Below are 11,349 nucleotides of genomic sequence, written 5' to 3' on the forward strand. Positions count from 1 at the left end.
TGCCCTCCCTAGCTGCGCCCGAACCGAACAAGAACAAGTCTTTAGGACTCCAAGTGTCGTCCCTCCGTAGATAGTCCACAGCACGTCCGGATCCGCCTTAAGTTTGACCAACTAGGATCGCCCTTAAGGTACGTAGAATTTTCGGCTATTGTAGGCAATTATATGACTGAATTTTTACTCTCAAAAATCACTTTGAATACTTGAATCGTCTTTTATTGTATCTATAAATTATGACCCTAGGCATCTATTTATAGAGGTATGGAAAAGGAACTGGAATCCTATTAGGATACGAATTAATTAAACTAGAATCCTAATAGAATTCTTATTTAATTAATTCATCCTTTTAGGTTTAGGAATTTAATCATATGTCGAAACCTGATAGCTTTAGGATTGGTATAGCACACAAACACACACACGCACGCACAGCAGCCCACGAGGGGCGCCATGCGCGCGCGCGCAGCCCGCGAGCTCGCAGCCCATTGCCACGAGGCCCACATGCTGCCGCCGCCTTGGCGCGCGCTGGGCCTGCCTTGCGGTGGGCCTGGCGCAGCCTTGGCTGGTGCGTTGTGGCGCGCTGGCTTGCTGGGCGATGGCCCGGCTTCGTGCTGGGCCTTCGTCTGGCAGGCCTCGTCCGATGCTAATTCGTACGATACGCTTCCGATTAATTTCTCGATTCCGGAATTATTTTCCGATTCCGATAATATTTCCGATTCTGACAATATTTCCGTTTCCGGCAATATTTCCGATTCCGGCAATATTTCCATTTCCGATAATATTTTCCGATACGTACCATGTTTCCGTTTCCGGCAACATCTACGACTTGGATAATATTTATATTTCCGATACGATCCATATTTCCGTTTCCGGCAATATCATCGTTTCCGGAGTATCCATTTCTTGCCTGTGACGATCTCAGCTCCCACTGAAACCAAGATCCGTCGATTCCGAATATCCATATATGGAGTATTTAATGCCATTAAATACTTGATCCGTTTACGTACTATTTGTGTGACCCTGCGGGTTCAGTCAAGAGTAAGCTGTGGATTAATATAATTAATTCCACTTGAACTGAAGCGGCCTCTAGTCAGGCATTCAGCTCACTTGATCTCACTGAATTATTAACTTGTTAATTAATACTGAACCGCATTTATTAGACTTAATATTATATGCATACTTGGACCAAGGGCACTATTTCCTTCACGACTATCATAGTCCTCTCGAGCCACTCGCTCCTTGAAGTACTCCTAAGTACGGACTAAAAGATTTTCCATGAATGCAACATGACGAACCATGAAAATACCCAAATCGGCATACCATAAGGCTACCATTGGGGTAAAGCAATACACACTAAGAGGGAAGCCGCACTAATGATTCTAGTCTTGCAAAAATGAAAATTCGATCTCCCCAACTAACTACCTTGCCAACATTAAGCAAAACGGCGCATGACAAATGAACACCCAAGGGTTAAAATCTAAAGTGTCAACCAACGAAAGTTATGGTCCAATTAGCCTAAGTCTGAAAGTTGCTTGGTCAAGTATTATAGGCTTACTCCACGTCATTATTTTGAGTCTAGGCCACCTCCTTATATTCCTACACGGGTTATAATCAGAAAAATTAATGAAAGTTCGAGTCTAAATCACAACTTCCAATTAAATCCCGAAAACTGGAATCTGAAAAGAAGCAAAAAAAATTATTTTCGATGTAATTCTTTCGTTAAATTTCAATAAAGTAAAAACAACATTTTGAATCTACGCTATTTGCACATCTTAAGAAACAACTAAATACGTTTGCAAAGTAAGACAATTTAAAGGTCCACCCTAGGCCTACTAAAATTAAAGGTCCACCCCAGGCCTACTAAAATTAAAGGTCCACTGTAGGCCTACCAAACGAGGCTCACTCAGTCTCGCCTCGTGACTCAAAGACCACAACCATCCACCTTTTAGCCCAAATACAAAAGGGGGAGAAATCCCAAGAAAAAAAAGAAAAAAGAGAAAGAGAAAAGGGAGAGCAAAAAGAGCGAGCCATGAAATACTTAGCCCGTACCTCCCAAAGTACGAAATTTACCCAAAAGAAAAAAAGAGAAAGAGAAAAGGGAGAGCGAAAAGAGCGAGCCATGAAATACCTAGCCCGTACCTTCCAAAATGCGAAATTTACCCAAGTAAACGAAGGAAAAGAATTGAGTCAACCGATCCAAATCATGCCACAAAAACTACATAAAATTCTACGATGTCTACCCTTTCCAATCCTTATGTTCTTAGACGCCTTCGCTCTGGGGGCCCCTGTTCAGCTCATTTAACCCATCCATGTTCTCATTGCCATAACCCAAGAAACCATTACCTCGACTCTTGTTCTTGAACTTGTTGTCAACTGCAAACCACGTACGGCCATTGACACGTGCGTCATACCCATTATTTCCAAAGCCCAAACCTGCTCTTACACCACCATTAGTATAATGACCATATAACTTGTTTGGATACATCCTTGAGCCGTCCCCATGCTACTCATTAGCCTTGGTCGATGTAAACTCATGACACTAGCACGAGGCTGCAAATTGTGAGTCCTAGCAGATGTAATCCTCATGCTTGACTAATACCTATACAAATTATCCTATCTCATTCGACCCGTCTTTCAAGCCGTCTTGAGTCACGAATAAAAAAAAACAAATGAAGAGTACGTTCTACGCTTAACGTAAAAAAATTAAATAATAAAAACAAAAATAAAAAACTTTGCAAAGCGCACAAAAAAAAAGAAAAGAAGCATTTAAAAAAGGAAAAGAAGCATTTAGCGCACAAAAAAGATTCGCAAATATTTGGCACGAAACGAAAAGGAGCAGCGCAAACAGGCAGCCCAGAACACGCTTTCAACGCCCAGACCTGGGCGTCGAAAATAATAGCGCCCAGCCCTGGGCGCCGTTCTTGCTTTCAACTCCCAATTCCTAAAAGTGTTCGTATATTTTCCCATATACATGCGGAAGAATAACGAACACTTGGGGGGTAGAAGATCGTATAAAATACGCAAAATACGCGCGCTCCAAATTTTCGTACACTTATTTCACCCTATTTTTAAACATTACGGCTCCACTCGAACGTACTTGTTTAAAATTGGCATTCTAAGAAACCATTTTCTGGCTAAGAACTACGCAAGACCTGATTCCAAATTAAATCTATTTAAGGCGGATACGTAGGCAATCCATGATTCGGTCCAACCAATTTGAAAAAATGTTAAAGCCTACAGAATAACAAGAATAAAAAATAGAGTCCCTTATTGAAATTTAATTACTTGCAATCCAAGTCGAAAGAAAAATTTAAGTCAAAGGAAGAATCCAAGTCATCAAGATGCCAAAATGAGCACACATCGAAAAATAATAAGGGCACGTACCTTTGCCAGAACGAGCACTCACACTCCTAGACACTCAGCCAATACTCAAAAGATCGCTTTGCCTCAATTGAATGGGGGCTAGCACGAGCGTCCATGACCTCTAAAGTACTCGACTTGACCCTCCCTAAAGCAAAGTAACTCACTTAAAGACCTTCTTTCACCACTAGACACAGTCATAATCGCTAATAAGTAGTAAAGGCAGTAAGCTTGCAATAAAGAAGATTTTTCTACGGCATCGCCCCATCGTTCCTTCGAACTCAGGGCACCCGTTCATGGTAATTCAAATGCTTGCGAATCTCCTTTAAAAAAAATCAGACATTGTCAATAGGACTTGGCACTTAACCAAGGCTCACCCTACTCAGACATATGACACGGGCATCTAAAATCGAAATCTGAAAGCATCATTAATGGGAAGACATAATAGCAACTGGGGGCTAAAAATTGAAATGAAAGAGCTAGGGAAAGAACTAAGTATACCTTGACCTTTTGTACAGACATACACCAAGTAAATCTAAGTCAACTTAAAGATGGTTTATATTCCCGCTATTCTGGAAAATGTGGCCCTAAAAGCCTAAAGCATGTGCCGCACGGGCACAAGTAAAATCTTGGCGCCTGCACCCTGGCTTCCAACAAATCCTTAGACAGCATTCTAAAAATCGTAACAGTATTTTGATTCACTCATGTAATCCTGTACGAACCCTTCTATAAGTTAACTTATTTAGGACACCTCGGATTGTACACAGTAGGACTCGGATTTCAAATAATTTTCAAAGACTTCTTCGAACATAATAAAGTGTCGTTGGTTTAAGCTACGTATGCGTTTATCTCAATGTTGCAAGTGAGTCAAAGAGATTTCTAAATATGATTATGGGTAAAGAAAGGCACCTAGCTTTTGGCCAAGGCACACTTCAACATGTGACTACCTTGACCGTGGCAATGTCGCACAATACGACATTTACAAGAGAAGTAGCAAATCACTACTCGAACGTACCTCGCACTAAACGAGTCTGGTTCAAACTATTCATGATCCATGTCACCATGAATGCATAAAAACGTATGCCAAGCATTATAGCACCAAGCCAATCCCGTAGCTACAATTGGGGGCTTGAGAAAAAACACTCTTAAAATGCTCGAAATGACGATTTTATCGCAAATTTTCGACGCTAATGCTATACACACGTCATAGGGGCACAATCCTAAGGTTTGATCGTGTAAAACGAACCTTAGAATGGCTACAACCTCTCCCAAATTCTAAAGCACTACTTAGAATATATAAAGTCACCCCACTAACAAGGGTAACTGAAAATCGCGAGTCACTAAAACTCCGATCAAACTACTGCACATAACGCTCGCCCTATAAGCGCCCGTTACACAGTCTACGTCGTTCCAAAGCAAAGGCGAAAGAAAAAAAAAACTGTCAAGTTCTGCCCAGAAATCATTTTCAATGCCCAGCGCTGGGCGCCGATATCTTTAACGCCCCAGCCTGGGCGCTGAATATCTCTGCTTGGAAAATTTTGCCCAGATATAAAAAAGAGAAAGAAACATCTATGAATCCTCGCATCGAACGAAGTAAAAGCCGTGCACACCCACGCAGAAGGTGCTACACTTGTTCGAGCACCTGAACGAGGCGTGATGAAGTACTCCAATGCAAAAAATAATAATGATATCCCAATACCTAGAGGAATGTTCTAAGACACGCCGTTAGGCCACACAAGCCTACGTCGCACCGTAAGTTCAACCATCCCACAGTACAAGTCTAAGGAAAATAAGAGTGAGGCATATTGCACTAATGCGGGCACGACCAAGAGCATGAGGCAAGGACTACTTATCGCCCAAATTCAAAATACAAGCCACACGACTTCTATATTAAGGATTAAAGGTAGCAAAATATTACCTATCACGGAAGGGATAGCTCGCACCTACACGAGCGGGACCCCAAGGCATCTTTCTCGAAAGAACCTACAAAAATAGTACGCCAAAAGGAAGCATCCCAACATGCATACTTGGGGGCTCCAAGCTACGAAACGACCATAGCAAAATAAAAAATCTCGAAGCAAATGTTTGAACGATCGAAAGGGCACGATGCTTGAGCCCACTTCATGAGTGAGCTTGAACCCTATCAAGCTTCTAAGCAAACTATTCAAAATCAGTCATTGCTCAAAAAAATGATTCAAGCGAACTGATTAATGGACCACACGCAACGGCCATGCTATGAACACTCGTTCGCACATACATATCATCATTCTAAGCATCGAACATTCACGAATGCGTTCAAAGAAAAAATATATACGAGAGCGATCAAAGTCTTACGTCTCAAGGTATGTTCCTCGGGTCATATAGACTCGCCCAACTATTGCAATAACTGTACGCCTTAAGAGCAACAGTTCCTTTAAATAATCGCCCCAAAGCGACAAACACCGTAGTCCACCAATCGGCTACGGCTTCTCGAGAAATCATCACGATCACTCGGCTCATTGTGATCTCTAATAAAATTCTACGTTCCCAAAAATAAAGAAAAAACAAAAAAGAAGAGAATACGTAGATTCCCAAGTGACACTACTACAAAAAAACCTTTTGGAGTCGCCTCTTAACCACCTATAGAGTCGCCTCATGGGCGACTCCACAGGGGGTGATTCTATAGGTACCCCCTTTATGTGTCGTCTGTGACCCGACACTGTAGGTTGGTTTATGTGTCGCCTCTTATGTTAGAGGCGACTCCGAAGAGGAAATCTAGGGATTTGTATGTACTTTTCTGAGTCGCATAATTCGTTTTGGGCGACGCATATGGTGCTCTATCGTGTCGCCTGCTTCGTTGGAGGCGATTTAAAGGGTACTCTATGCTGTCGCCTGCTTATGTTGAGGCGATTCAAAGGGTACTCTATGGTTTCGCCTGCTTATTTAGAGGCGATTCAAATGGTACTCTATGGTGTCGCCTGCTTATTTAGAGGCGACACATATGGTACTCTATGGTGTCTCCTACTTTGTTGAGGCGATGTATATGATACTCTATGGTGTCGCCTCCTTTGTTCGAAGCGATGCGTATAATTATAGCCTATGTAGGACTCGAGCCTACATAAATGTGCAATGGCACATTGCTCTACCATTTGAGCTAATAGGCTTTCAAAAAGAATCAATTGGTAGTACTACTTATAATAGAGTTCTCATAAGAAATCTACCTCCAAGCATGATTGAACTATAACTAAATAAAAAGAAACAAGACATTTAAAGAGAAATAATATATAGGAAGGAGCTTGAATAAAATTAAGAACCTATAATGTACACATTATGGTTGGTATGTTATGGTATGTAATCACTATTTCTTATCTAATTAAGTCAGCAATAACGTAGTGAACCCATGTTAAATAGATTGATGAAGATAGCTAACTATAAGAGCAAAATGATCAAAAGTCAGAAAACAGATTAAACAATAATTTAGAATAATTGCATCTTAAAGAATTATGGAAAGGATCCAATGGCATCGAAAGAATTGAATGAGGAGCCATATGAGGTGAAAATCTCATGTACGGTATGAGTGTGACATTCTCCACAGAGATATCCTGAAAGTTTCAGACACCATTTTGGAAAACTGGTTGTTACTTCACACTTGAAAACTCAACATAATAATAGAAAAACTTGCTAACTCAACCTCATGCGTACTTGGGCAATGGCATACTCGCAAAGCCATTTCAGACCATCTAGTAGATATTGATCAGCAGCTCTTAGTAAGTCCTGAGCAATATCCAAATTGACATTTACAAAGCCTGTAAATATATATATATAACACCACAAAACTAAATTTATCAACCTCCACGACACGAGGCACAGTTCAATTCCAAAAAAAATGGACAAGAAAAAAACTCACCTCAACATTAACTCAAAGACGTTCCATCTAATATTTGGAATCTCTATATCTTTAGCATCCTTCTCCTACAACCAGTTACATGAGGAGAATCAATATATCAACATAGAGTATACGTGAATTTCGATATCAAAAAACATCAGTTAAGTTAAACAAGTAAACTGCAACAAAGATCCATGTACATATACCTAACCTGTATTCCAAATACAAACACATAACTTGTAAATTGAACTATTCACACTATGGTAGACTTACCCTGTAACCACCATCAAAAATTGCACGAAATGTATCAGAAGATGCAAGAAGGAATATACAGTGAGCATAGAATCTCCTACCAGAAAGCAATAGAAGTATGGCTACAAAGTTAAGATTTCAAAACTAAAAACAATTGCAGCAACAGTCATTTGGAAAAAAAAAAGCATCTGTAGCATAGGTGAAAGTAAAATACCTTCTACAAGGAAGGTAACATCAGACAACGTCGAATTATTTACATGTTTCTCACCCAAATACACCTTCCCAAACAAAGGACAACATGCTTACTGAGTAATGGTAATCACAACTTGAATAACATCAGAAAATAAGCCCTTTGAATAATGCAAATAGTATACTTCGTATTAAATAAAACCAGAGTTCCAGTGATTTTACAAACTACTAGTACATCAATTAACTCCATGCGTAACGGAAAGCCTGACAGCACACACCTGTGGAGATGGTGAAGGAGGAGCTGCATCAACTGGTGAGAGTAAAGTGGTTTTGCTGGCCATCTTGTACAAAGCTCTTAAACCATCTTGCTATTGCTTAATACCTGATGATTCAAGAAGCTCCAAGAGCAAATCCAAACTTGTTAAGAACATAGCGGAAACATAGAAAAATCAATACCCGATCAGGAAAAGTAGTCCCCTCCATTTAATAAGAAAAGGCAGTTGGATAATGTGTCCCAATAAAAATGTAAACCTAGACCTGAAAAGAAGCAAATACCAAATCCTAGGTATGATAACTTAGATAAATAAAAAGAAATTACCATTATTGTCAATAAAGGTCCTTCTATGATGCTCAGAAGAAAAGAGATGAGCAAGCGCAATAACAATCCGTCTATGAACAGTTTTATCAGCAACCTGCATAAGGTATAACAAATTGTTAAGTACCTAATGAAAGATTCCATGGAAAGTGGAAAAAGAGTAACCACCACTTAGACCAGAATAATATAAAAAATACTACAGGAAAGTAAATAATTGAATTAGGTCAGTAAAACCCATGACGAAATCTTACTCGTCTCAGAGTCTTTGCCACACAATCCTTAGTTGGCTGCAGCAATGCCGACCAATTTAGTCAGCAATGGCAACCAAATTAGTATAAGGAACCTAGTAAGAATAATAATTTAGAAGAAACACCTGGACATAGTGGGGGGGGGGGGAGGGGAGGGTATGATAAGAAGTCTGAAAACAGTCGAAATTCACAATGGGCTACTACACATTCTGCATAAACCAGTAAATTTGTGATGTAAATTGAGGGTTAAGTAGGAGGAACTCCAAACTGAATTTGGAGACAAACAAATTTTATCAATTACTTTTATAGTTCCACCGTTACCTATTTTCAGTAAATTAAATTAGCTATGCTATAATCTTAACATGGATGTCCTGAACAGAGCATGGTTGTAGACTGATGACAACATGAAGATGGAACACTAAGCATTCCTGAGCTAGAAAACAGTTGATCAGTGAAGGCCTGAGGGAAAGAGAGATAGAAATCAAAAGACAGGGTTGAAAACCACAAACATGATTTTCGGGAATATTCGAGACCACTATGCAACAAATTGGTCTTAATTTTATCCCACTTAGGCAAACAGAAATATTTACCACCAGAAATATGCACAGAATTACATGACATATGAACAACTGGGAGTTGGGGAGTAATGTAAACAACTAACTATAGAACTGGGTAAACACTATAAACCCAAAGCAAGAATGAGACTAAAAAGCCTCCATTCTTATACCTTGTTAGAATCAACTTGAAGCAAGTATAACTCCTCATTAGTTTCTTTGAAAAATCTTTGCAAGGATGGTTGTACCTATGAATATGTCCCAACAGCTTCATTTCCATCTTAGCACAAAAATCATAATCAATCATACTCATTTAACCTAAAAGATTAAGCTTTTGACATAATTTAGTTCAATTTAGACATAAGATATCCAAAAATAAGGATCTCTACAATATCAAACTGGTAGATGATTCAATTGAACAAATAATTAAATAAAATCGTGAAATTAAGCCTTTAATCTCACAAAGTATTGATCAAGGGTTCTAGAATAATACAACATAAATGAATTACAGAAGCCCAGAAATTGAAAGAATCTCAGAAAGTATTGATCAAGGGTTCTAGAATAATAAAAAAATAAATGAATTACAGAAGCCCAGAAATTGAAAGAAAAAGGGAAGAATCTGAAGAAGGGTGCTGAGATGGAAGCAAGCAGTAGAGTCGTCAAGATCACCGCCAAAAGTGAAACCACTCCTCTGCAATTCATGCCACTATTTGGCGGTTCTTATCCTGTAAACGTACTTCTGCGCCTCCGGCTTCCCATCGCCCTCCTTTGCCATTCACGGCCACTAGAGTAATCAAAGTTTCTTAATTTAGTAATTGAATCCAAGATATGTAACTGCCACAGAATTAAGAACAATAGAAAACTTACAGATCGAGGCAATTGACTGATTCTTCAATTTCCTTGACAAACCGTCAAAACCTAACAAGATCCTTTCATAGTCGGAGAATCTTCTGGAAACATCGAACGAAAATTTAAGAGGTATATATGAGAATCTGTTATTTTGAGAAGTCGGTGAAGGGGTTTATGGCACAAACTGCATAATTCAATCCAAACCCTAACAAATTAGAATTTTAATCGCCGAAATTAACCTACCGAACCCGTTAAATCAATAAACCTGGTGAAATAAAAACGAGACTAAGACTCGAAAGTACCTCAAGCTAAGACTTATACTTATGGACGTTATTGAGATAAATGGGAGGAAAATTAATAATTTATTCTACATTTTGTAAGGAAGCCCTAACCTCCATAGTCTGGTCGCTGTCGCGGGGTATAAGGAGCTTGAAGACGACAACGTAGAAGGACTAAAGGTGGTAGGACGCCATGGAGAAGAGAGACGTCTTTCCGCTGTAGAGAAAACTTCGCCATCTATTTCGAAGAGAGAGTGTGTGACATTATGAGGGAGGAGGAAGAGGGTTTGAGAATTGAGATTAAACTCAAAAAGAAAAGTGAAAGACTAATAGATACTGTAGAACCAATTAGCTAAAGTTTTTAAAAAAAAAAATCTAAGGTGTCGCCTTAACGCAACAACCGACTTGTAAAACTAAATGTAAGGTGTCGCCTGAATTAATACAGGCGACACGTAAACTTTTCGCCGTCCCCTATAACTTAGCAGGCGAAATGTAAACTATATGCGCCCCTTTTTTGTTTTAGGGGACTCGTAAAGTTAAAGTTTTGGAGTCGCCTATGATTAAAAGAGGGACGCATATGGTTTACGTGTCGCCTGCAATGTAGCAGGCGACTCTAAAGCTTTTTATTTGTTTTTTTATTTTCATTTATCAAACATTATGCGTCGCCTGCTCTATAAAAGGCGACCCAAAAACCTAAGGTGTCGCTTATTTATTTGAGGCGACTCGAAAAGTCCGACTCCATAGGGTGTTTTTGTAGTAGTGTGAAATAAGCAAACGGAAAAGAGGCAGATCTGCCCAATAATCAACTCCGACGCCAAATTCCACGCCTGACTTTGGGCGTTGAAGATGAATCCCACAATCGTTCTAAGCTAAGAAATGGTGAACGAATAAGGAAATAATAAACACCGTTGGTCCACTATTAGGCTACGGTTTCTCGAGAAATAATTATTCACCAATCAACGGTGATCTCAAATGAACGGTGCGTTCCAAAAAAGAATCTCTAGACGAAAAGAAAAAAAAAGAAAACGAACGAACAAGAGGCCAACTGTGTCATCAAGAAATCTCGCCAGAAATCATTTTCAGCGCCCAGAGCTGGGCGCCGAAATCATTAACGCCCAGGCATGGGGGCCGAAAATGATCCCAGACCCAAAAAAGGGCCCCTGAC

At 39.7% G+C, this 11,349-nt stretch overlaps 1 long non-coding RNA gene across 10 annotated transcripts; it reads right to left on the minus strand.

Moving 5' to 3' along the window:
• Nucleotides 1–6,810: 6,810 nt before the first annotated feature.
• LOC110803865 (uncharacterized) lies at nucleotides 6,811–10,561 on the minus strand. Of its 10 annotated transcripts, none has more exons than XR_008924225.1 (8): nucleotides 10,299–10,561; nucleotides 9,925–10,090; nucleotides 9,231–9,841; nucleotides 8,259–8,352; nucleotides 7,939–8,042; nucleotides 7,241–7,305; nucleotides 7,036–7,139; nucleotides 6,811–6,935 (listed from the first exon to the last, which is right to left on the minus strand). It is a non-coding gene; the product is annotated as an uncharacterized lncRNA (long non-coding RNA). The 10 variants fall into 10 exon arrangements; XR_008924224.1 differs by having other exon boundaries at nucleotides 7,025–7,139; XR_008924227.1 differs by having other exon boundaries at nucleotides 7,036–7,107; nucleotides 10,299–10,560.
• Nucleotides 10,562–11,349: the final 788 nt, after the last annotated feature.

This window comes from Spinacia oleracea, chromosome 6 (genome assembly GCF_020520425.1).
Source record: "Spinacia oleracea cultivar Varoflay chromosome 6, BTI_SOV_V1, whole genome shotgun sequence".
Classification (NCBI taxonomy): domain Eukaryota; kingdom Viridiplantae; phylum Streptophyta; class Magnoliopsida; order Caryophyllales; family Amaranthaceae; genus Spinacia; species Spinacia oleracea.